Source organism: Bubalus bubalis, chromosome 14 (assembly GCF_019923935.1).
Source record: "Bubalus bubalis isolate 160015118507 breed Murrah chromosome 14, NDDB_SH_1, whole genome shotgun sequence".
Taxonomy (NCBI): domain Eukaryota; kingdom Metazoa; phylum Chordata; class Mammalia; order Artiodactyla; family Bovidae; genus Bubalus; species Bubalus bubalis.
Genome location: NC_059170.1, coordinates 81,705,047 through 81,729,674, shown reverse-complemented (window position 1 = coordinate 81,729,674; position 24,628 = coordinate 81,705,047). Strand labels below are relative to the sequence as shown.

At 43.5% G+C, this 24,628-nt stretch overlaps 1 protein-coding gene across 9 annotated transcripts in view; it reads left to right on the top strand.

Moving 5' to 3' along the window:
- The first annotated feature begins 12,083 nt into the window (after positions 1-12,083).
- PLCB4 (phospholipase C beta 4) overlaps positions 12,084-24,628 on the top strand; it is a 480,542-nt gene continuing 467,997 nt past the window's right edge. For 5 of the 9 annotated variants that reach the window (XM_025264590.3, XM_025264588.3, XM_025264589.3 and 2 more), the window contains exon 1: positions 12,433-12,586. The gene's annotated coding sequence lies outside the window, so the exon portion shown is untranslated. Of the gene's footprint in view, positions 12,352-12,431; positions 12,587-12,777; positions 12,952-24,628 lie in introns of those variants that run through there. The other 4 variants (XM_025264595.3, XM_044928310.2, XM_044928306.2 and 1 more) reach the window with 3 other exon arrangements.

The following is a 24,628-nucleotide window of genomic DNA, read 5'->3' as shown; positions in this document are numbered from 1 at the left end:
TATTCCTCAAGTCCCACTTAGCACAAAGCCAACTGTAGGTTTTGTAGTCCAGCTCTTGCCCAGCTCTATGCCCAATGAGATACCAATCTTCCATTCTATGAGCAAACTCAAACCTTTAGGGATGGTTTGCTCAGAGCAAAGCTTTCCTGGACTTGATGTGGGACAAGAACTCCTTTCCTTTCTCTTGTGGAAGAGAAAAACTCGTTTGCCCTACTTACTCCATGACCAAAGATGCTGATGATTTCTTTCATTTTTTTCCCCTTCCCAATGTATCTAGGAAAACAAAATGGACATAAACAATCAATAAAATGCATTATAGTGCTATATATAGAGCTATTTCTTTATAGTATTAGCACTAAAACATTATAGAAGTTCAAAGGAAGAAAGAGATTAATGAGAACTAGAAGTAGTCCAAAAGAGTTCCTGAGTCAGCATTCACTAACTCAGGTGCCAGGTAATGTGATGGTTACTTTCATGTCTCAACAGGGTCATGGGCTGTCTGACCTTCATATTTAGCCAAACACTCTTTACAGTGGGTCTGGAAGGGTGTTTCCGAATCATTAACATTTGAATCAGTAGATTGAGTAAAGCAGATGGCCCTCTCTATTGTGGGCACGTCTCATCCAATCAGTTGAAGACCTGAATAGAGCAAAAGGATGGGTAAGAAGGATTCTTCTGCCTGCCTGTGAGCTGGGACACTGGCCTTTCCAGCCTTCAGACTCAGCCTAGAACAACAGCTTGGGTCTCAGACCTGCTGACTTCTGGACTGGAACTCAAAAAATGAACCCTCCAAGTTCTTGGGTCTTTGGACTCAGAGTGGAGCTACATACACATTGGTTCTCCTCAGCTTCCAGCTGACTGCCTGTAGACCTTGGGACACTTCAGGCTCTGTAATTGTAAAGTCAATTCCTTATCATATATCCTTTCTATGTATACATGTGTGTATATGTTTAACATATAAAATTGTGTGTGTGTGTGCTAACTCTGTGCAACCCTACGGACTGTAGCCTGCCAGGTTCCTCTGTCCATGGGATTTTCCAGGCAAGAATACTGGAGTGGCTTGCAAAGTCCTCCTCCAGGGGATCTTCACGACCCAGGGATCGAACCCATGTCTCTTAACATCTTCTGCACTGGCAGGCAGGTTCTTTACCTCCAGTGCCATCTGGGAAGCCCACATATAATCGCATGCTTGCATAAATATCTTTATGTATACATATGCCAAGGATTCCAGGAGACTGCCCTGCCTGAGGTCTCTGTCAAGTTTACAATGAGTCATGTTGGGGGAAAAGCATGCATAAGTGGGAAAAAAGAGACTATGCCATGTTCTGCAATAGATGACAAGAAGAAAAAAAATAAGTCAATCAATGTTATATGTAAATAAAGATTCCCTTGAGGATAAAATCTTGCTGAGGCATGCTCTGTACAGCCCCCATAGATCTCAACATCAGTCTGAGCATCTAATAAAGAACAAGTACTTTTCTGAATATCATCAAAATTGTGGTGAAACTGGAGTAAGAGAAGTCACATTGATGGGCACTACCTAAAGTCACCAAAACTGCATGTGGAAAACTCCATTGCACTGGTGAATCCCTCATCTGTACCAACATTTAATTTTACTTAACTCACTTCTGTTTCTATTTATTTTTTAATATTAACCCAAAGCCTGAATCAACCTAGTTCTAGTGCTGATAATCAGATGGGTCTGGTGCACTGAAAAAGTGTGGCTGTGCGCCCACAGAATGACACTAGAGTAAGAAAAAGAGAAGTGAGCCCCAAGCTGTTCATTCCCGTAACGGACGAAACTAGAGCCATGCTCCCTGGAAAAGCATCAGCGTGGTATTAAAAACAGTGAGGAGCAGTGGGCAATAGATGCTATCCATCCTGAATGCCAATTTCATGCTTCTAGATCTGCCTTCTGGGGCTGGGAGGAACAGTGCCACCTTATGAAGGAGCAGAGAAGCTACTGAGATTCAAAAAAGGATTTAAATAAAGACTAAACTAAAAACTTTTTCCACATGCTATAAGCAGTTTCAAAGAAATGATTTGCCTTGGGATATTCAGTAATCCACAAGGTGGATCTGAACTATTTTTCATTCTTTTTTTTTTAAATAATGAATTTATTTATTTCATTAAGATGTCAGAGAGTTAATCCAAGTTGTTGTCATGAACATACACGCAGTGCATTTTATATGTTTTATAACTACAGTCTAGATGCTTTATTTCACATAATTTCTGAATGGCATTTGTGTTAAGACTCTTGATAGTCCCTTGGACTGCAAGGAGATCTAACCAGTCAATCCTAAGTATTCATTGGAATATTCATTGGAAGGACTGATGCTGAAGCTGAAACTCCAATACTTTGGTCACTTGATGCAAAGAACTGACTCACTGGAAAAGACCCAGATGCTGGGAAAGATTGAAGGCAGGAGGAGAAGGGGACGCCAGAGGAGGAGATGGTTGGATGGCATCACTGAAGCGATGGACAGGAGTCTGAATAAGCTCTGGGAGTTGGTGATGGACAGGGAAGCCTGGCATGCTGCAGTCCATGGGGTTTCAAAGAGTCGGACACAACTGAGCAACTGAACTGAACTGAATATTTTTGTACAGTCTCTCTGAATCAAAAGTTTTCCACATGTTTCATCTTATTTCCCATGAAAACTCAGATTTCAAAAGTTAAGTTTAGAAAAGCTTCTTTTCATCATCACAAATTTGAAATATTTCTTCATTTATTCTCAAACTGTATTGTTTATCAATTATTTGTATCTATCTGCCTTTCTACTTTATGGTATATATTTTAATTTATATTTTACCCTTTTATTTAAACTATACTATTTTATATTTAAACTTAATTTTATATTTTATATTTGACTTTTTATACTATTTACTACACTGGCAACCAGGACATCTAGGGAATGCTTTAACAGACTTTTTAAGCAATATATTTTAATTGTACATTTTATTCCTCCTAGATACAAGATTAATCAAGACATCTACTCATTTATACCAGCCACAATATAATTTTCAACTTTGGTCTGAAGTTACAAGATTTTCATTTATCTCACAGATACTCCAAGTGCTTAATCACTGTAAGAATTTAAAGCTCTAATTAATACCAAAGAGAACCTCTCTATTGCAGTATAAAATTAAATTTGCATAAAAATAGGTAGCTTACTTTCTCCTTTATTCTCTTTTCTCCCTCTGTGGTAAATAGATTAAGCCCCCTCCCAAAAACGTCCATGTCTTAAACTCTGCATGCATTCATGTGCATGTCTGACTCTATGCAACCTCATAGACTGTAGCCCACCAGACTCCTCTGTCCACAGAATTTTTCAGGCAACAATATTGGAGTGGGTTGCCATTTCCTACTCCAGGGGATCCTCCCAACCCAGGGATGGAACTGCACTTTCTGCATTGGCAGGCAGATTCTTTACTCTTGCACCACCTGGGCAGCCCCTAGAATTTAAGAGTATGTGTCCTTTACATGACAAAGAGGACTTTCTGCAGATGCAGTTAAAATTTTTGAGATTTGGGAGATTATTTTAGACTATCTAAGTGGGCCCAGTGTAATCACAAATGTCCTCAAGAATAGAAAAGGGAGGAAGAAAAGAAGGTCAGAGTGATGCCATGTGAAAAGCACGTGACTCTGGCTGGGTTTGAAGATGGAGGAAGGGGGCTGTCACCATGTGCTGTGGGCTGTGCCCCTAGAAGGTGGAATAGGCAGGGGATCTCTCCTGGAGCCTTCAGAAGGGGGCGGCTCCTTGACTTTAACCCAGGAGACCCACTTCAGACTTCCAACCTACAGAGTTGTGAGATAATAAATGTTTGTGGTTTTAAGCCACCAAAATTATAAGTAATTTGATATTGATACAACAGCAGTAAAAAACTAATATTCCTCTCTTCCTCCTTTATCTATTAGCAAATATTTATTAAGAACTTATCCCTACTAAACATTGGGAATGAAAAGAAGAATGAGATGATTGAAAGTATAGCTGTTTTTTCCTATTTTAAAATTCATAACTACCATAGGATCCAGCAATTCCAGTTCTGGGTATTTTTTTTTTTTTAAAGAAAACAAAAAGACAAACTTTAAAAGATATATATATCCCTATGTTCATTACAATAGCCAAGATACGGAAGTAACCTGTGTATCTATTGATAAATGAATGGATAAGGAAGATGTGGTTAATGGAATATTAACCATAAAAAAGAATGAGATCTTGCTATTTCTGACAACACAGATGGACCTCAAGGGTATTATGGTAAGTGAAATAAGTCAGAGAAAGATAAATACCATATGATTTCATTTTCATGTAGATTCTAAACAGCAATACAAAAGAAGAAACTTAACAAAATAGGGCAAGACCAATAGATAAAGAGAAGAAATTGGTGGTTGTCCAAAGGGAAATGGGTCGGGCAAGAATGAAATAGGTGACCCCATGGACTGTAGCCTGCCAGGCTCCTCTGTCCATGGGATGTCCCAGGCGAGAATTCTGGAGTGGGTAGCCATGTCCTTCTCCAGGGGATCTTCCTGACCCAAGGATCAAACTTGTATCTCCTGCATTGGCAGGCAGGTTCTTTACCACTGAGCCCCTAAGGAAGTCAACAAGTGTGGATATAATTTCCAAAATAGGTTAAATTTAAAAAGCAATGTGTAAGAAGTAGGAATAATTCATGTATATAAGTTGGTATGATAAAGACTCCCAGGCACAGGAATATGATTTCCTCCTGATACTTGGAAGTAGGAAGTAGTCCTTAGTTTTCACTTATATCCTTTTTACACATTTTGAATTTTGTATCTTGTGCATGTATTACCTGCTTCAAAAATATACACTGTTACCTCTTTTGCAAGAAAACAAAGAGCTGGAACCCTGATATTTGCCCTCCAGAGTTTCACACTCCTTTAAGGTGAAACAGACACACAGATAACTCTAAACAATGAGGCAAGTGCTATAAGAATAGAAATGTACAAGGTTCTTTGGGGAAACAAAAGAAGCTTAATTCCTCCTGGAGGGGTTGGAGAAGCTGAGCCTTGAATGGAAAGAATGATTTAAGAGATATTTATACAACAGAGTCAATCAATATTACTTAATGACCACTTGAGGTGTAATGTGAGGCTGCAAATAAATAAGTAAAAAATAACTCACTGATTCTGGTTCCAGCCCTCAGTGGATTGCAGGGCCATTCATTTTCAGCTCAGCAAACATGTATTACCATCTCACTGTGTTCCTAGCACCATGTTGAGCCCTGAGGATGAGAAATTAGATAAGTAACGGTCCCTACCATCAGAGAATGTGAAGGTGAGTAATGTGGGGTGGTAGATGGCAATTATTCACCCTTCCCTTTGCAGCACAGCACCCTCCCATCATGGACAGTTTACTCTGTCCTGGCCCTAAACGTGAGACTCAACCCAATGACTCAGCTAGGGAAATGACACGTTGCAGGCAGGATGTAGAAGCTGGGATCCCAGTACGCCATAGACTTGAACAAGTCAGAACAACATCTCTGAGGTTTAAAATATTCATCCATTAGTTGAAGTGATTGGATCACTTGATCCTCTAAATCACTTCTGGATGGAAACTTGTAAAAATCCATTATTTTTATCTTGGCTACCATGAACCACAATGGCAAAAATGACTGAAAGAGGAAGATCAAAGAAATTAATTTTTCTGTGTAGGAGAAAATGTTGGTTTTCCGGAGACATAGAGGAACAATCAATTTAGCTGAATTGTGCTTTTGTGCTTTTGTTGTGATTCCAACCACATGGAGTCAGTGAAGGAAAGAAAAGAACATTGAGTCTTGTTGAATGTGCAATTGATATTTATATTGTAAGTTAATGCATTTTTTTAATCTTATTACTGCATAACAGAGATGGTAGGAATGAATCATTGTATTTTTTTTTTTTTTAAACTGATTTGTTCACATTGAAAAAATGGAGAGAAACAAAACTATGCAGTTAGGCCAGCAGTTTAGCAGCCTCATTAAGTGGTGTGTATATTTTCCATACGCTCTCATTTCATGTAATCTTGCCATAAACATCAGGAAAGTAAAAACAGTGTACTCATTTATAAATCATATTTTATAGGTTAAACGTTGACATCCATGTCTGAGGCTTTCTCATTTAAATGTAACAGCATCTATTTCTTACACTTCAAGGAAATCATTACAAATGTTTTAGCATCAGAAAAAATAATTTCATTGTCCTTTGACTTACTTGGGAAAAATCCTTTATTTTTTTATCCAGAAACATGTCATAACTTGATTTGTGCTTTTGAGTAAAACAGTGATGAATTCACTTTCTCATGACACAGAATAATTTTTATTTTCACAAAACAATCCATTAAGTATTGAGTACTCAGCCTACTATTGCACCAGTAATAGTACACAAAGAAGTAGGATGAGAGTGCAGCATTGGCTTTCAAGGACCTTTAAGTGTGCTTCAGAAGCTTGAAGCTTCCTAGCTCAGCTGATAAAGAACCTGCCTGCCAGTACAGGAGATGCAAGAGATGCAGGTTTGATCCCTGCGTGGGGAAGATCCCCTAGAGAAGGAAACGGCAACCTACTCTAATATTCTTGCCTAGAAAATTCCATGGACAGAGCCTGGCAGGCTATAGGCCATGGAGTAACAGAGCTGGACACGAGAGTGCACATACACACACATACACAAGTGGAATTTAAAAAAATCCCTGAAAAATTTTACCATCACAATAGATTGGATAAATACATTTTGATACACTCATACAAGACTTCCCTGGTGGCTCAGATAGTAAAGCATCTGCCTACAATGCGGGAGACCTGGGTCTCATACAGTGATATACAATTTAAAGCAATAAACTATAGGTATAAGCTGCAACGTGGATGAATCTCATAGACACAATGAGAAGCCAGGTACCAAGCATATCCTGCATGGTTCCATTTATATGAAGTTCAAAAACAGAGAAGACAAGTCAGTGCTGTTAGAATAGTGGTTATCTGTGTTAGTGATGGTGATGGTGGTGATGTGTGTGTGCGCATGCGTGATTTTGACCAGGAGGGAATATGAAACTTTTGGGAATGCTGAAAATATTCTAACATTTTCATCCAAGTGGTGGTCATATAAGTAATCATATTAATGAAAATTCTTCAAGCTCTTTTCATGCTTTATTGCATATGTTATACTTTCATAGGAGAAGGCAATGGCACCCCACTCCAGTACTCTTGCCTGGAAAATCCCATGGACGGAGGAGCCTGGTGGGCTGCAGTCCATGGGGTCGCTAGGAGTCAGACACGTCTGAGCAACTTCACTTTCACTTTTCACCTTCATGCCTTGGAGAAGGAAATGGCAACCCACTCCAGTGTTCTTGCCTGGAGAATCCCAGGGACAGGGGAGCCTGGTGGGCTGTCATCTCTGGGGTCGCACAGAGTCGGACACGACTGAAGCGACTTAGCAGCAGCAGCAAACTTTCATAAAAAGTCATCATCATAACCACCATTATCACCATATAGTAGTGGGTTGGAACCTCTACATTCTTGTCAAATTCTAAGCCTAGCTCACACTTGGAAAATTCTCTTAAGTCAAGTTGTTTGGAATGAAATTAAATGTTCTTTTCTATCTTTCTATCTTCCCTTTACACTCCAGTTAACAATTGATTTAACAGAAAGTGGTTAGTGGTTTCCCTCCAACCCCAACTGCCACCGTATTCCACACACACTGACTCCTTAGGCCATTTTCTTCACCTTCACTCTCTTTGGTTCTCAGTGCCTCTAACAGGTTTTAGTGGAGCAAGACACTCAAGGTTAGGGAGGAGATACCTCGAGGCAGAGATAGCCCATGTCAGGTTGTTCTGTGCTGCTCACTTTTCAAAGATTATGTTCCTAATTAAGGCAAACTGGACAAATGGGGCCAGTGGTGATCTTTTCATTTACAAAGGACAGTAAGTAAAGAGCTCGGTGGAAGCTGTGATTAATGTATCACTTTAAATCAGGACAGGAGATGCACTGTCCTTTCTGTAAAAAGAATGCAACGTGATCTTTGGCAAATACAGGTGTGACTATTAAAAGTCCTCCTGTTCCTGGTCCTCTTCTCATACAAAGCAACAATAACATGTAAGACTTCATAAAACTAGAAATAAGGAGCTGGTTGCACTGACGTTTCTCTTTGGCCCTTGTGGTGAATGTTAATTCTCCTAAGTACAAAGGCAAGGCATGTCCAGGGATCCATATACTTGAGAAAGTACCAGTCTAGGGATCCTCTCGTGGCAGAAACAGCTCCCTCTTATCTGCCTCCTTCCTACCAATTTTAGCCTGGCTGGGATGGGCAACTTTCTCTAGTTTCTCTGTGTTTTCAGTGGACACTGTGGAAGGCTGCTGGATGCCTGGCTTTTTTGTGGGTGCCCCACCATAGGGTGGCCTTCCTGGCATGTGAACCCCAACAAAAAGATGCACTAGGCTGAACCACCATGGAGAGAACCAGGGGCTTTGGGATAAAAGGAGCAGAGCTGGAGGAAGGGGCCTGGAAGGAGGTCCAGAAGGACCCTCCAAGAGCCTCACCATTTTCTCCACAACAGAAAGCTAGCTTAGGCACAACTGCCCCAGTGTCACTGGTCACAGTGCACCGAGGAGGGACCACGCTGGCCACAGGATACAGACACTTGTCCCTTCCCTTCCTCTTTCCTGCCCAACATGCTGGAGGAACTAGGCCTTTCGGCAAGGGCAGGGAGCAGGTGAGACAGTGTTTAAGGACCAGATCCTGTGCCGCTGGCCTTCCACTTCAAAGAGTAAAGGACGGAGCTAGAGCCTTCCTCGGGGACTAGACGGGATTTAAATTGAATTTGAGGTTGAAGATTTAATACAGTCTGAGTTTTAAAACTGAAAATGGGCACATCCCTGATGGTCCAGTCGTTAGACATGGATCATGCAATGCAGGGGGTGTGGGTTCCTTTCCTGGTCTGGGAATCAAGATCCCATAGGCCAAGTGGCATGGCCAAGAAAAAAAAAAAAAAACCTGAAAATGATAAAAACTGCCCATGGAGAACCATGGCTATGTCCTTTTAATGGGCTCCCTTTTTGTACTCTCAACCCTACAAGCATTCTCAATGCAAGTTCTCTAAACTGCCAGCCAGATCACAGCCACACTCTGCACGACAACTTTCGCTGGCCTTCCATCACACTCAGACTAAAGTCTAAAGTGCTCTCCGTGCTCTTGCGTGGTCTGGCCCCCTGCTGCCTCTGTGACTCCAGTTCCACCCGCTTGGTGCCTCACTCTGCCAGCCTGGCCTCTTTCCTGTCTCTTGAGCATGCTAGGTACATTGGGTCTCAGGGCCCTTAACGTCCCTCTGCTGGAAACACTGTTCCCCAGATATGCATCTCTCTTTGTTCCAGCCTCCACAAAAATGATGCATCCTCAGAGAGGCCATCTCTGATCTCTGGCTAAAATAGCAGTCCCCTGTCTTACCTCAAAAATCCTTTTGCTTTTCCGTCATAGTTCTCAGTACTACTTGATGGTATATACTATTTATTGTATGTTTCCTCTGATAATATCTAAGCCTCATAGAGGCAATGATTTTGTCTCTTTTATCTCAATATATTGGGCAAAGAATGCCTTGTATATAAAAGGTTTCAAAAATGTTCGTTGAGTGAATGACTATCTGAAATGTTATTAAAGAAGAGTGAAAGAGAAAGTGTTAGTCCCGCAGTTGTGTCTGACTCTTTTAGACACCATGGACTGTAGCCCACCAGGCTCCAAAAGAATCGAACTGAACTTTGTACTTCAAAATAACATCTATTTAAACCTTCTAAACTGAGATTCCTTGTAAATAATATTAGTTTGAAGACCTAGCAATAACAACAAATGTCGCTGTGAGTTGGTTTACTAATATGTAAAATTAAAGATAGGCTTAATCTATGACACCCTGAGTGAACCCTAGGGCAGTGGGGTTACTTTTATGGAAATTGGTGTATGTAGTAGGCTGGGGAAAAAAAAACTAAAAACCATAAAATAAAACCTTTCTATTTTTCTCTCCTCCTATCAAAAACTAAAGTGCACCCTTTTTCCATTCTTTGATTCTGCACATGACCATGTGACTTTCTTAGTGAATAGGACGTTAGGAAACGTAGATATGAAATGTTATTTTAAACTGGGGCTTGCTCTTGGGAACCAGGATCTCACCATATGGAGAAAACACCCTGTCATCTTAGCCAGCGAGACAATGCTTCAAACTCCACATGTCTCCATCTGCCTGAGGGGAACCAGAGACAACAGCAGACAGCTGCTCTGCTGATTCTGTGGAATGGTTGTTACTTTAGGTCACTAAGTTTCAGTGTAGTTTATACACCGCAAGGGCTAACTGATACACTATATTTGGGAGAACTGTGTACTAAATTAAGTTCCATTGTTAACACAATCAGGACACACAGATGACATCTTCTAGCTCACCTGTCAACGGGTGATAGCGGAGAATACAGCAACTTAAACAGGAAGTCCTCCGGAACTGGGTTTGAAATTAACTACACTACGTACCGGCTGTGTGAGCAGTTGGCTGGGGCAAACTGCTTAGCTTTTCTAAATCTTAGTTAAATATAAAATACAGAACATGACTAAAATTCTGACCCAACCTCAAAGTCTGATCTGAGGGCCAGCAACATCACCTTGTGGGAGCCCTTAAAACACAGAATCTGCAGTCCCACCCCACACCTCCTGAGTCAGAATCTGCACTTCGACAAGTTCTCCAGGTGACTCGGGGGCACATTACAGCTTGAGGAGAGCTACCAGCGCCCCGGTGTCACTCAGGATCACCACATCGTGAAGACCTCCAACAGGGAAAAGTCCCACAGCTTTCTCCTGTCTCCCAGGGAAACTCGGTCTAGGCTATTTTTCTGGGCTTGCTCAACATGCAGACAGGCTCGGCGGCTTCTAGCTTTTCTTAGGGCCCAGCTCAAACTGCAGTTTAGGGTTTTAGCAGGAGTTGTTAGCGGACCCTCTGCCCCCTCCCGCTGAAAGATGCCCAGTTGGTAAACTTGTGATTACCCTCCTCTCAGCTCTGCCTGCAAGAGGTCAGGCTGTGCCAGGGGAACAAGCCTTTCGGGTCTGCAGTCGCCTCTCGTCCTCGGGGCCTGGCTTTGGTTCGCGCCCACATCCTGCTCTCACCCCTCAGCCCGGAGGGGCTGCCAGGCTCGCTCTCTGTTCCCGGCCAGCGGGACCCGCTCCCGGGCTGAGCATGCCCAGTGCGGCCGCGAGTGCGGCCCGGTCCCCAGTGCGCAGGTGCCACGTCTCCGGGTTTTGGTGGCCGCCGGCCGGAGAAGGAGGCGGAGTGGCCTCAGGGAGGAGAGTCCTCCCGGGAGGGAGTCCTGGAGCCGCGAGTTGTGAGGGTCCACACAAAGGGTGATGCTGGAAGGAGCGCCGTGTAACCCCTTTAGTGTGGGTGACTCGGAGTCACCTGGGGCCCGAGGCGAGCTTACGCCCCAGCATCTCGGGGACCGACGTCTGGGGCGGGGGCGGGGGTGGTTGCGTCCCTGGGTTGCACTTGGGGGAAGACTTTTTGGAACCACTTTATCTTTCGGTGCCTCAGTTTAAGACTCCGGGGCAGGGGGCGGGGTGGGAGGGAGAGAGAGGAATATTTGCTTTGGAAGATTGTTTCAAGGATTCCAGGAATAAAAACCGTTTAGGACAGTGCCTGAAGCATTGTAAGCTCCTGAGGTGTTTCTTAAACAAAATATAAACAAATAAACACCCCTACCCCCGCCAACAACTGTGGGTCGTCAGCTGTCGCCGGATCTGATCCCTCTCCGCTCTTTTAACCTCCTACCCCCGGCCCGGGCTCACAGCCCGTCTCCCTCCGGGATGCCCCCGACTCCTCACAGGTGCTGCTCGGGAGGCGCCACCCTGGGTGCCCCTCGACCCGGCACCAGGCCTGCCTGGCGGCGCCGGGAGCACCGGGGTCGACCGGGGAGACCCCGCAGAGTCCGCCGCGGGGCGGCTTCCCGGACGCCCCACCCACCGTTTCCGGGCGAAGCCCTCCACCCGGCCGGCCCCAGGCCCCCAGCGCAAGGGCGCCCCGCGCCCGCCGACCCCCTCCCTGCCCCGCGGGATCGCGGCCGGCCCGGCCCCTGCCCACCCCCAGCCGGCCGGGCGCGCCGCACTGGGCATGCTCCGTAGCCCGGGCAGGTTGGGGCTGCGAGGCGACGGCTCGGGATCCGGAGCCGGGAGGCGAGGACGTAGAGGGAGACTCGGGGGCTGAGCCAGGAGAGAGCGGCCGGCCGCTAGGGGCGGCGGGGCCCGGGGCCGGGGCGCGCCGAGCCGGCGGACGGGCGCAGCAGGCCGGCACGGCCCGGCGGCTTGGCCGGGGGCGCCCGCTGAGACCCGGGCCCCTCATGGAGGTGAGGACCGCTCCGGGGAGGCAGGGGCAGGGGCGGGGGCGGGGCGGGCGAGGGGCGGGCTCGCCGGCCGGCGCGGTCCGGGGTGGAGGGACTGGTGACGCGGGGAACAGCTAGTGAGCCGCACCGCACACAGGAGCTCACACACACACGCGCGCACACCCGCGCGCGCACCCACTGGGTCTCCAGGCGGCGGCCGCGGCCGCATCTCCGGCAGCAGCTCCGGGCAAAGTGACAGGTAGGAGAAGGCTTTCCGAGTCCCGCCCGAGGATGCTCCCGCCCGCCTGGGCCCGCGGGGCTTGTTTGTTCCCGGCGGGTGCGTCCCGGACGCGCGCGCGCGCACCCAGATGCCCTGCCCCGGAGCCCTTGCGGTGCCGGCCGCCCGGAGCGCGCGAGAGCTGGGGGTCCGCGCGGCCGCCCCTCCCTCTGCAGTCATCGCTCGCTGGGTTTCCTTAGACTCTATCCAGACATTCGCTGCTTCTGGCTGGAAATAGCTCGGCTCGACGTGTATATGATTATTTCGGTTGGAAATAGTTGGCACGGTGCAACGCATGTAAATGTGTATGCGTGTGGCTCGCCTTACCTCTTCTGGGGAAATAATAGGTATGATTGACCATTTCCACTTAAAACAGCACTGAAAGGGCGGCACTCCTTGGGGGCAGTGTTCCAGCTTCCTGAGATAATACAAAAGATGGAGACTAAAAGTGTCTTCAGAATTTTAAAGTTGCCTTTTTCTTAACTGATTAGACCCTACGTAGTACTGTTCTCCCTGTGGACTTTGTAGGCAGTTCTGCTACGGAAGTATGAAAATACTGAATCCTTCAGTTTCCCAGTGTGTTTCAGTGCAACTTTATCTAGAATCATAAAACTAACATTTTTTTTTTCTGGAGAAAAATGCAAATGCACATTATAGTTTCATAAATGTGCATGTGTTTGAGAGATGTCTGACTTTTTCTCTAAAACTTTTGAGGTGATTCTACTTCTTGTTCTAAAGCACATGTTTGAAATTTAATTTTGGCCAAAACATCCATGAAAGATCCTTGGATTTTTACTGAAAATGTGATACATGGTGGCCTGTAAATTAAGTTATGGGTGTATAGAGATAATCTAATAATTCTGTTTAATTATGTTTAAATAATTATTTCATTGGCGATAATGTCATTCAGACTTTAGCTGTATAATATCTAATACAGAGATAAAGTTTCCCCTTTAAAGAGAAATCAGATTCATAAACTGACCAGTAGAAGCAACTGGTGACTTTACCTGGGCAGTTAACTGTCTGAGGAACCGTGTTCTTCATAAAAAGTCATATTTTATCTGTATGTGTGTGTAAAATCTTAACTTTATCCATCTAGTTTTTTCGAGACTCTTTTCGAGACTCATAAATATTCAAAAATATATGCTTGAAGCAAGAACCGAATATTTTGTTTGCTTTAAACTTCAGTGGCCTAAGTTATTGAAATCGGGTAGAAGAACAAAAATTTATCTGGGCAGGGCCATGTGATTTAATCTGCCTTATCCGTGTTATGTAATCTAAAATGTTGTGTTTTGATAGGACAGTCTTACATATTTTTCAGCTAGTATTTTAATCTATTATGTCATCTTCCTTTTGACGTTTAAAAAATGATGCCATCTTGGGAGAACACCTGTTTTCATAAAAATTCACTTTTTAAAGAGAATAACATTTGTTTTTGAATTGGCATTTTTATGGACATGAGACTTGCTGCTGTAAGTGCTAACCCTTTGCATGAAATGTATTGTAACATATGTGAAGGTACCTCATATTCGATTACGAATTACGTTTTCCTCTAATTGCATTATTACTCAACCATTCCAACTTAGTTTTGATTTAGCTTTGATGATATCACTACCTAGCTCTGAATTAATCAGTGAAAATGCTATTCTACAAGTAACTGTCAAAACAAAATTTCCAAGACTCTATTTGATCACTAGGTATACATGAATATGTGTCAGGATAATGCTACCTTTATTTTGCAAATGCACACCCACACAGAGAGCTTTGTTCTAAAATACTCTTTTGCAAGTTTTATATTGGTGTGCCTGAACAATGTGATTGATGTTAAACTACTTCTGTGCCCTGGAATCTTAAGAAGCTGTGTTTTTGCCTTATGAGATGGTGAAACAGGAAAGTTTAAAAAATATTCAGGGTTACCAGAATGATTTTGCAGAAATGGATTTTTAAATCTGTATCACCTCTTTGAAATGTTTTATCCCCCAAGTGGGGATTTAGCCAGTATTTTGGCCCTCCTATTTTGTCTCTCTTAAAGAGCAAATCCAACACCTTTAGATTAGTGCGTACTGCTGATTTTAGCAACGTGGGACAGTTACATTTGGCAATCCAAATGAATATGGTATTTTCCTAGGATACTACCAAAATCCACTTTGGGGTTTGATTTATTAAGAATTGATACAATGACTGAAGCTTGACTAATATTCAGCTCTAACCCACCTTGCAAGTTAAAATTGAGGTATAATTGAGCTTTAGCACTGATATTTTCCTTGAACCCATCACATGGCATGCCAATTTGTGAAAAGATGTGATCAATAAGCCTGTTTCTGGGTTTAGCATCTGCATTTTCTTCCCCAAACTTTCAGGTGTAGCTGGCAAGCTTAAATTATCAAATTCATTCATTCTATTAATTATATCCGTGGACTTAAAAAAATATATACATTAGTAGTTAGGTGCCAAGGTTGTTTTTTGCTTTAAAAACCGTATGTTGTGAAGAAAATTTATCTTTGTGATCACAGTTCTTATGTAATATAGTCACAGGAAAGAAAGTTTATGTATTTTGCATATTCTCCACAAATGTCTTTAACAGTAAGCTCAAGTATTTAAGCTTATTGAGCAGATCATGACTCAGTTTTCTTTGTTTTTGACCAGTTGTAAAGTACGGATGAAACAACATGTTTATTAGCACGAATGGCACAGGTTTTTAGTAAGCTGTCGTCTATCACAGTGAGTCCTGTAAAACCAAGAACTTGTGTGTTTGATATGCAGAATGAGGTCAAGGACTAGTGGAGAAGCTTTAATGATCACAGTTGGTATTTCGTGTCCAGACTGACGTTTCTAAAATGGTTGCTTTTCCCCTTATAATGTGAACTTGTGGGCCTTTTCAGTGTCTGTCAGAAAGACTTACCTACCTATGAGAAAATCAATACCTGTCTTCATCGCCGAGTCTCCGTGGCTTTACTGTCTGTGAGGATACTGTCCAATTCTCAATACTGTCCACGCTGCATTTTTCTATTTCTCTGTACTATTCAGGAACTGTAATCGCCCTGTGTGGGCCTACCTTTCATTCCTTAATATTTATTTTTCTGTTTCATAGTTTCTCTTTCGATCAAGCCTTCTCCTTGAAAGTAGAACTACTTCCTCAAGGTGTAATATTACTTATCTAGTTGTGCCTGAGGATTGGAATATTTCCTGCCATATCAATAAACAAGGATGCCACAGTCCTCAGTGATTCCAGCTTCCAGGGCACTCAGGAAGAAGAATCCCTGTGATCAGTAGCCATTAGGCTGCAGTCACTCCCAATAGGGGAGCCCTGAGGAACTCAGGATGTGGAAAATACAGGATATTGGCCCCAGAAAGCCGAGACGCATATGAAAGGAATGATTTCAGTAAGTCCAGACTTACTTCTGAAGTAGACAATTGCTAAATTCCTTAACTTGAGATATCTGGTTTTCTTTCAGCTCAGTTCAGTTGCTCAGTCTTGTCTGACTCTTTACAACCCCATGGATTGCAGCATGCCAGGCTTCCCTGTCCTTTACCAACTCCCGGAATTTACTCAGACTCACGTCCATTGAGTTGGTGACGCCATCCAATCATCTCATCCTCTGCCATCCCCTTCTCCTCCTGCCTTCAGTCTTTCCCAGCATCAGGATCTTTTCCAATGAGTCAGTTCTTCACATCAGGTGGCCTAAGTATTGGAGTTTCAGCTTCAACATCAGTCCTTCCAATGAATATTTGGACTGATTTCCTTTAGGATTGACTGGTTGGATCTCCTTGCAGTCCAAGGGACTCTCAAGAGTCTTTTCCAACACCACAGTTCAAAAGCATCAATTCTTCAGCGCTCAGCTTTCTTTATAGTCCAACTCTCACATCCATACATGACTACTGGAAAAACCGTAGCTTCAACTAGATGGGCGTTAGTTGGCAAAGTAATGTCTCTGCTTTTTAACATGCTGTCTATGTTGGTCATGGCTTTTCTTCCAAGGAATTGACAAAAACACTTGAGATGCTGCTGTATCCCTGGCTTGAAGGGATAAATAAAAATTCCCACTGTATAAAAGAACTCTCAACTTTTAGGTTCTGATTGTTTTTTAAGTCAACACGTCTTATGTCAACTAAAAATTGAACAACTTGAGAGTTGCGAGTTAAGTTGTATTTGGGGCAAAGTGAGGACCGTAGGACGGGAGGCAGCACCTCAGATGCTCTGAGAGCCTGCCCCAAAGTGGCATTGAGGGAAGGTCATTATATAAGGTTCTGGTGAAGGGGGAGTTCCATACCACGAGGCACTCATTTTATAAAAAGTTTTTTTTGCTAGTCATGAGGATCTGATGTCACCATGAAGGGATTTAGTGATTCTCTAGAAACGAGGAGATTCAAGGATTGAGATCATAAAATCTGTTCCTAAGACCGTCCTAAAGACCTATGCCACAGATTCCCTGGAGCACAGAGTGCCTCACTCCACCCTGAACTCCTCAGAGGCTGTAGAATGTCAGTAGCGATAGCAGCACAGGGGTCAATCTCCCTAGAGGCAGATGGTAAATCCCTTTGTTGTTCAGTCATTGGCAATACTCTTAGCAAGTGCCAATTTGAGTTGACACTTAGAATGATACAGATTTTGGCACATTCAGAAGCTGGGCTTCTGTAGCTCTTCAGATATATAAATGGGTTTACTTCACCCCAAGGAGAAGGTGAGTTGGGTGAAAATGCATCACTAAGTAGATGAGTGAGGAGTTTGAAGCCTGTTTGTAAAAATCACCCCATTTTGATCAGTTGAACAACTACGTCCCTCTCCCCCCGCCCACCCACCTAAATCCCACTTTCCAAAACTCTGGTTAGAAGCTCATCTCTTTGGATACTTTTCTGATGCTGAAGGTGTAAATCAAGTTCACAGGGTGGATGAAAGCAGTCTTGAGACTTTTTACGTATCAGCTGGGAGATTCTTATATTCCAGAGGATGAAGGGCCAGTAGAGGTTTTATTTTCTCTGTGTGAACTCCCATCTACTTTTTCTTTCCTTTTCTTTTTGGAATCAAAGTAGATGAAAGGGACATCAATCAGAAGATGATTTTCTCTGCACACCCTTTTGCCTACTGCCTGGAAAACCTGAGAAGGTTGTGTACCACATGACTGTAAGATAGTGTTATCTTATCCCCTTGAGTCTCCTTCAGGGCCTGGATCCTTTGAAATTTCACCTCTGGCCACCGAGCCACCCTGGGGGCATGCAGATCACTGCTTTATGATACATTGCCCTTCTTAAAGGTTCTTCTCCTCCTGAACAATTAGAGGAGGTTGTCGGCTCCCTGATGTGAACGAAGTAGCCATTTGCTCAAAACAGGAGGAAGACAGTCACTCAGGAAACTTAATTGTGAGCAGCTCCTCTGGAGAGAGCAGGTCACAGGCCGGTGGAGTCACACTTGGCATCTTGTTGTCTCTCCCAGGACTGGAGCTCTTCACTGCAGGACACCCTGTGATGGATGAGCTCGCAAATACATCTTTATTTTCACTTTCTTCCAGTTGACAGTTAAGGCAGCTATTGGAGCCCTCGATGAGTCTTGGCATTTAATGGCTTGAAAAGGAAGCACATACTATGTGAGCCTTTAAAATATTTTTTGATAAGTATGTGTGTGCTAAGTCACTTCAGTCATGTCCAACTCCTTGAGACCCCATGGACTGTAGCCTTCCAGGCTCCTGTGTCCATGGGATTCTCCAGACAAGAATATTGGAGTGTGTGGCCATGCCCTCCTCCAGGGACTCTTCCCCACCCAGGGATTGAACCCGCATCTTTTATGTCTCCTGCATTGGCAGGCAAGTTCTTTAGCACTAGCACCATCTGGGAAGCCCTTTGATAAATATACTTACAGGTAATTGTTTTCCTTTGTACTTCATTTACTTTCAACAGTGTGAAGTTTCTGTGACTTTAAAGTGTTGGAATCAGGTGGACCTGCGCTCAGATCCAGACTATGTATGACATGTGTGAACTCTGTGACACTTAGCGTTCACTCTGAGCCTCCGTGACCACGTCTGTAAATGAGGAGAATCGCTTACAGGGCAAAAGTACATGGCTGTGCAGCTTGGATGATGTTGGGTGTTGTGTTACTGCTGCTTTTGCTGCAACTGCTCTTGGTGCTTTTTCTGTTAACACTGCTAGTATTCCTCCTCACTCCCGCATTCTCCTCCTCCACTGGGGCAAATGCCAGTGACTTATCCATGCAAATCAGGCTGTGCCAGTTCGTATAAAACTTCTGGAAAGGGACACTCGTCCTGCCCCGTCTGCTAGTGAGGAAGTTCGGGTCACCTTTTAGGGCCACTGTGTGAATGCCAAGTCCTCCTCTGGGTTTACCTAATCCCGCCACTGCAGTTGGACAGAGGGGCCTCACAGTAACTCAGCCCTAACCTCCTTGACATTCTGTGACCTGCGGGCTATGAAATAGAACTCTGTGAGCAGGACGCGACCCCCAGGGCATCTGCATCTCCCAGCCAGGCTTTGAAGAAAGACTATGAAGCCAGTGAGGCCTGGGAGGAGCGAGGCATCCACCACGATAATCTGGAGATCTGTGGGGTTTAGGGGGCGTGTGTGACTTTTGCTTGCCCATGGGCTTCAGCGTCAGGAACACTGATGGCAACAGTAACAAAACCACAGATGTTGACTGAACACTAAAAATGTGCCGCTTAAAAAAAATAAAATGCTTTATTGAATTTGTTACAATATTGTTTCTGTTTTGTTTTCTTGGCCTTTTGGCTGCCAGGCAGGTGGACTCTTACTTAGCTCCCTAACCAGGGATCAAGCCCGCATGCCCTGCATTAGAAGGCGAAGTGTTGATTGCTGGATCACCAGGAAAGTCCCCAAATATGCCACTTAATTTAACCCTCCCCACAGCTTTTTATGGAAGCTCCTAAAAGTATCTGTTTTACATGTGGGGAAAGTGAAGCTGAGAGTTATTCACTTCAGGGAGTTAGAGATGAGAAGTCAAACCCAGGCAGACTGACACCAGAACTCAAACTTCTAACTGCTGTGCTATGTTACCTGCCATGCAAGTACATGTGGCTGAAAGGTTTGCTACAATAACAAATTTTGTGAACACTATTTTAAGGGACCAGGTTGAGGTATGACAGAAGCTTCTGGCAACCCTGCTGTGACTGTGACCGTGGAATTGAAATAGGAAGTTGATATATGGGCTGGAAATCTGAGAGGGATGTTACCAAATGCTGCTGTAGGGTAGCCTAAAAGTTAAATTAGTTTTCTGAAGGACCAGCTTTTCCTGGGTGAGGTTCCTCAGGTTTCAAGCAGATGTGACCCACTCTGATTCCTTTGAGGGCCAGGTGAGCATCATGGGGCTGCCCGGGGTAAGCTTACGCTCTTAGACGGTGCTGGTGGGGTACATGTGTATCAGGAGCTCTGCCCTGGCCTTCCCTGGGGGGCAGGTCTTCAGATTTCTGCCAGGCAGGTATGGGGCTCATGGTTGCCAGCACCTCTCTGTTTTCAGGGGAAGCATGAAATCCAGATTTCTTTTAAGCTTGAAATATAATTATAAAACCTTTAGAAATAATTAAAGTAAAAATAAACGTCAGCTTGTAGGGTGGCCAAACAAAACTAGAAATTAAACCACCGTATGATCCAGGGAAAACCACTAGACCATTCAGGTATGAAAGTGAAAATGAAAGTGAAATCGCTCAGTCGTGTCCGACACTTTGTGACCCCATGGACTGTAGCCTACCAGGCTCCTCTGTCCATGGGATTTTCCAGGCAATAGTACTGGAGTGGATTGCCATTTCCTTGTCCGGGGGATCTTCCCAACCCAGGGATCGAACCCTGGTCTCCCGTGTTGTAGACAGACGCTTTACCGTCTGAGCCACCAGGGAAGCCATTCAGGTATGACCTAAATCAAATCCCTTACAATTATACAGGGGAAGTGAAAAATAGATTCAAGGGATTAGATCTGATAGAGTGCCTGAAGAACTGTGGATGGAGGTTCGTAACAGTGTACAGGAGGCGGTGATCAAGACCATCCCCAAGAAAAAGAAATGCAAAAAGGCAAAATGGCTGTCTGAGCTCCCACTTCCAGCCTTTTGTCAGCCCTGTGAACTAGAGTCTTTATTAAGTGAGCATGGTTCCTTCTTTATTTGTGCTTTTCCCCCATGATTGAATTTCTTACAAAGGTGGTTATAGCCATTTATTTCTAGTGGACATTCGTTTTGGATTCTGAATTTCTTCCGTGTTTTTCCCCTTGCTCATTTTTCTAAGATGTTAGTAAGTCTTCAGGGTTGTGGGAGGCAGGACATGACTTTCCTTCCTACTTCATGGGGCTCCTTGAAAATAAAAACCATTTAGTGCAGAAGTGGGGACTTCATCCATGGGGACAAGGAGGTCTCTTGCCTGCATCACTGATCTGAACTCTAACCAGTCACAAACATGTCTGCCTGCTGTTGGGTGGTGTTGGGTTTGTCCTGGATGCGCAGAATGAAGACCTGTTTCTGCACGTCACAGAATTTCAACATGCAATCTACTTAATAGCTCTCCTCTTCCTTTTGGGTCTTAAAGGAGGAATTCCATTGGATCAGATGAGAAGGAAGTTCTTTGAACTAGGACATCTGCTCATGCGCCATCACTGGATCGATCACTGAAGCCCCCCTTAGAATTTCTGTTAATTTTTGGTTTTCATTGGCTTTTAAAATGATGGATGTGATACATTAACATGTTCCAATTGAAGTGATATTGCAGAAAGGAAATGCAGAAACAAAATATAAAATACCCTCTCCCACCTATACACATACCCAGATATAACCATCAGCAGCAGCTTAGAGCATCTCCTCTCCTTTTTCTGTGTGTATATATATATATATATATATATATATATATACTGCTACTGCTAAGTCACTTCAGTCGTGTCCGACTCTGTGTGACCCCATAGACGGCAGCCCACCAGGCTCCCCCGTCCCTGGGATTCTCCAGGCAAGAACATTGGAGTGGGTTGCCATTTCCTTCTCCAATGCATGAAAGTGAAAAGTGAAAGTGAAGTTGCTCAGTCGTGTCCCCGACCCTCAGCGACCACATGGACTGCAGCCTTCCAGGCTCCTCTGTCCATGGGATTTTCCAGGCAGGAGTACTGGAGTGGGGTGCCACTGCCTTCTCCATATAAGTATATACACATGCTTTTAAACTGGATCATGATGTGTAAGTTTTTCTACAACTTGCTTACTTGCCACTTAAGTGTCCATTGTGGTGATCGTTTCATATCAGTATACTAGTTTTATTTTTTCTTTCTAACATTACATAAATTCTGGTAGTACCATCAATGAACTATGGAAGTACCATGTTTTATGTAACCATTCTCCTGTTCTCACTGTTGCAAACTGAAAAAGTGAAGATCTTTGTGCCTATGTCTTCATGCACACGTGCTAGAATTTCTTGTTGGTTGTTGCTGTTGAGTCACTAAGTCTTTGGCCCAAAGGGTGTGCATGTTTACATTTTGAGAGTGCACTGTCACATTGCCTTTAAGGAAGGTCCCCATGAAATTTCTATCTTGTGTCCCCTCACATTATGAATATGGTCTCTAACTAAAGCAATATCATTTCATTGCTTTAGTAGTTCAGTCAGACCTCAGTTATATACAGTATACCAGGAAAGGACTTTAGAAGTAGTCTATGTCCTTAAATTTCTTGAAAATATAATAATCAAAAAAGAATTTACCAATTCATAGGTCAATTTAAAGACTTCTCTGGGGGCTCACTGGTACAGTATCTGTCTGCCAGTGCAGGAGATGCAGGTTCAATCCCTGGATCAAGAAGGTCCCCTCGAGAAGGGAAATGGCAATCTATTCCAGCATTCTTGCCTGGGAAATCCTTGGACAGAGAAGCCCAGTGGGCTACAGTCCATGGGATCACAAAAGAGTCAGATACGATTTAGGGACTTCAACAATTGGTGGCTCAGCGGTAAAGAATCTGCCTTCAGTACAGGAGACATGGGTTCAATTCCTGGGTTGGGAATATCCTCTGGAGAAGGAAATGGCAATTCACTACAGTATTCTTGCCTGTTTAGCAACTAAACAACAGCAACAAGCAGCCAATTTAAAAACTTGTTAGTAAAGAGAAAGCTTGAGTAGAATCTGAGTTGAAAATCTATGTTCTGATCAATTTGATTAGCTGTAAAACTTTAGATTCTTCAGACCCAGGACGTATCATAAACACCCTTGAATGTACATTAAAAAAAGTGAGATACTGCACAGCCAGCAAAGATTGATATTGACTTGGGAAAATCAAATTAATTTCATGGCTAAAAATTCTATCCAGGTGTATTTATATCTTTAGACTTTCAAATACTTAATTATTTAAGAATATTTTTTACCTTCTACTTTCTAATTCTAGAATTACAAGATTCAGAGATAAATCTATTTTATTGAGTTTTATTATTTAATAGATACCTGAACTTAATTTCCATGGTATTTGGAAATAATATATAGACAGAGGACCATATAAGTTAAAAGCTACACTGCATTTTTATTTAGAGAGAGATTGGGAAAAATACAGAAAATCTAGGTCACTGATTCTCAAGTTTTTTGAGAAGTTTTAACTTCAGTAATTATAGTTGTTTTCAATGCTATGAAGTGAATTATCTGTTGATATTTAGAATTTTATGACATCCCTTAAAAGATTGGAATCATCCTCAAGTATCATATTATCAGGGTAAGTAAATCTTGATGTAGATAAATAGCAGGAAATGAAATTATTGGTTTTTTTTTTGTCTGTTTCTCCAGATACCCATTTTTAAGAAAAATTCTGGTGAGGTTGGCAATGACATTGGGATTCTGATTGCATGCTTTCTGTGTGTTTATTTTTATAGCATGCAATGAATTGTAGAAACATGGTAGGATTCAATTATATTTCCTTGGCATTAAAACCTTGGGTGTTCAGGAATGTCTGTACTAGATTTTGCTTCTGGAAATGTTACAGCATTTTAAGTTCACAGGCGATTTCCTTTAATAGTACCTGTGGCAGTCACAGTGGAGGGCCCCTCCTGGCCCCTCTTCACCTTGTGTCATTCGGGGCCTGGGGAACAGATGGAACGTGTGGACTGGGTCCTTTGAGGAAGGCTTTGTAAGGGTATGGAAAACCCGTGCCTTTAGAAGGTGTGGGCAGGTGTAGGGAACACAGCCACACCAGAGTGAGAGCCACAGAGGGACTTAGCACTGTGGGGAACTTGCCTGATCCAAGTGAAGGGCAAGAGGGACTGTTCTCCAGGAGCTGCGTCCTGCGGTAGAGGACCTGTCATGTCCCTGCAGGGAGAAGGCGGGGGAATAAATGCCTGCATCACTCTCCTCCTGCCCTCGGACCTCCGGCTGGAGCATTCCATCAGCCGGCTGGCTGGTGCAGATGGACCCCAGAGGGCAAGAGGGGAGAGACGGGTGACAAGGAAGGCCAGTAGTCTGGGCAGGCAGACTGCACCTTCTACACACCTGCTCGTCTGGAGGTTCGGCCAGGTTGGAAGGCCCGTGGTCTGGCTTTGTGGCCAAAGAAAAGAAAACCAGCCACAATGACTAGATTTAAATAGAAGTCAGGAACGTTCTGAAACGTCACATGGCAGATACCACTAAGATACACGGTGGGCCTTAGAGTAACAGTTAAAAATAGCATTTTTTTTTTTTTTTTAAAGTTCATTTGGAATGGCTTGTGTTTCTTGGGAAATGAGCACAATGGGAAACTTTATGTGTTTATCTGAAAAGTGTCTGAAAAGTGTAGGCTATAGGCAGGAGACACAGAAGGGATTCATGAAGTCCACAAATAACATGGAGTTGGATACCTAAGATGTAATTCCTTTGCTTTTAATATTTTATGAAAATATTTTATCTAAAAATGTCAGGTACCTGGGGAAAAAGACGAGAAGGAAATTAAGGTTATTAACAGTAATTTTCCTTCAAAGAAGTCAATTTAACTGAATCATTAGCATCACCGAGGAGCAACGAACAAGCTGTATTTTCCCATTTGTTCAGCGTGGCCGTAAGACTCTGAGACTTCAGGCTCATTTGTTCCCTCATTT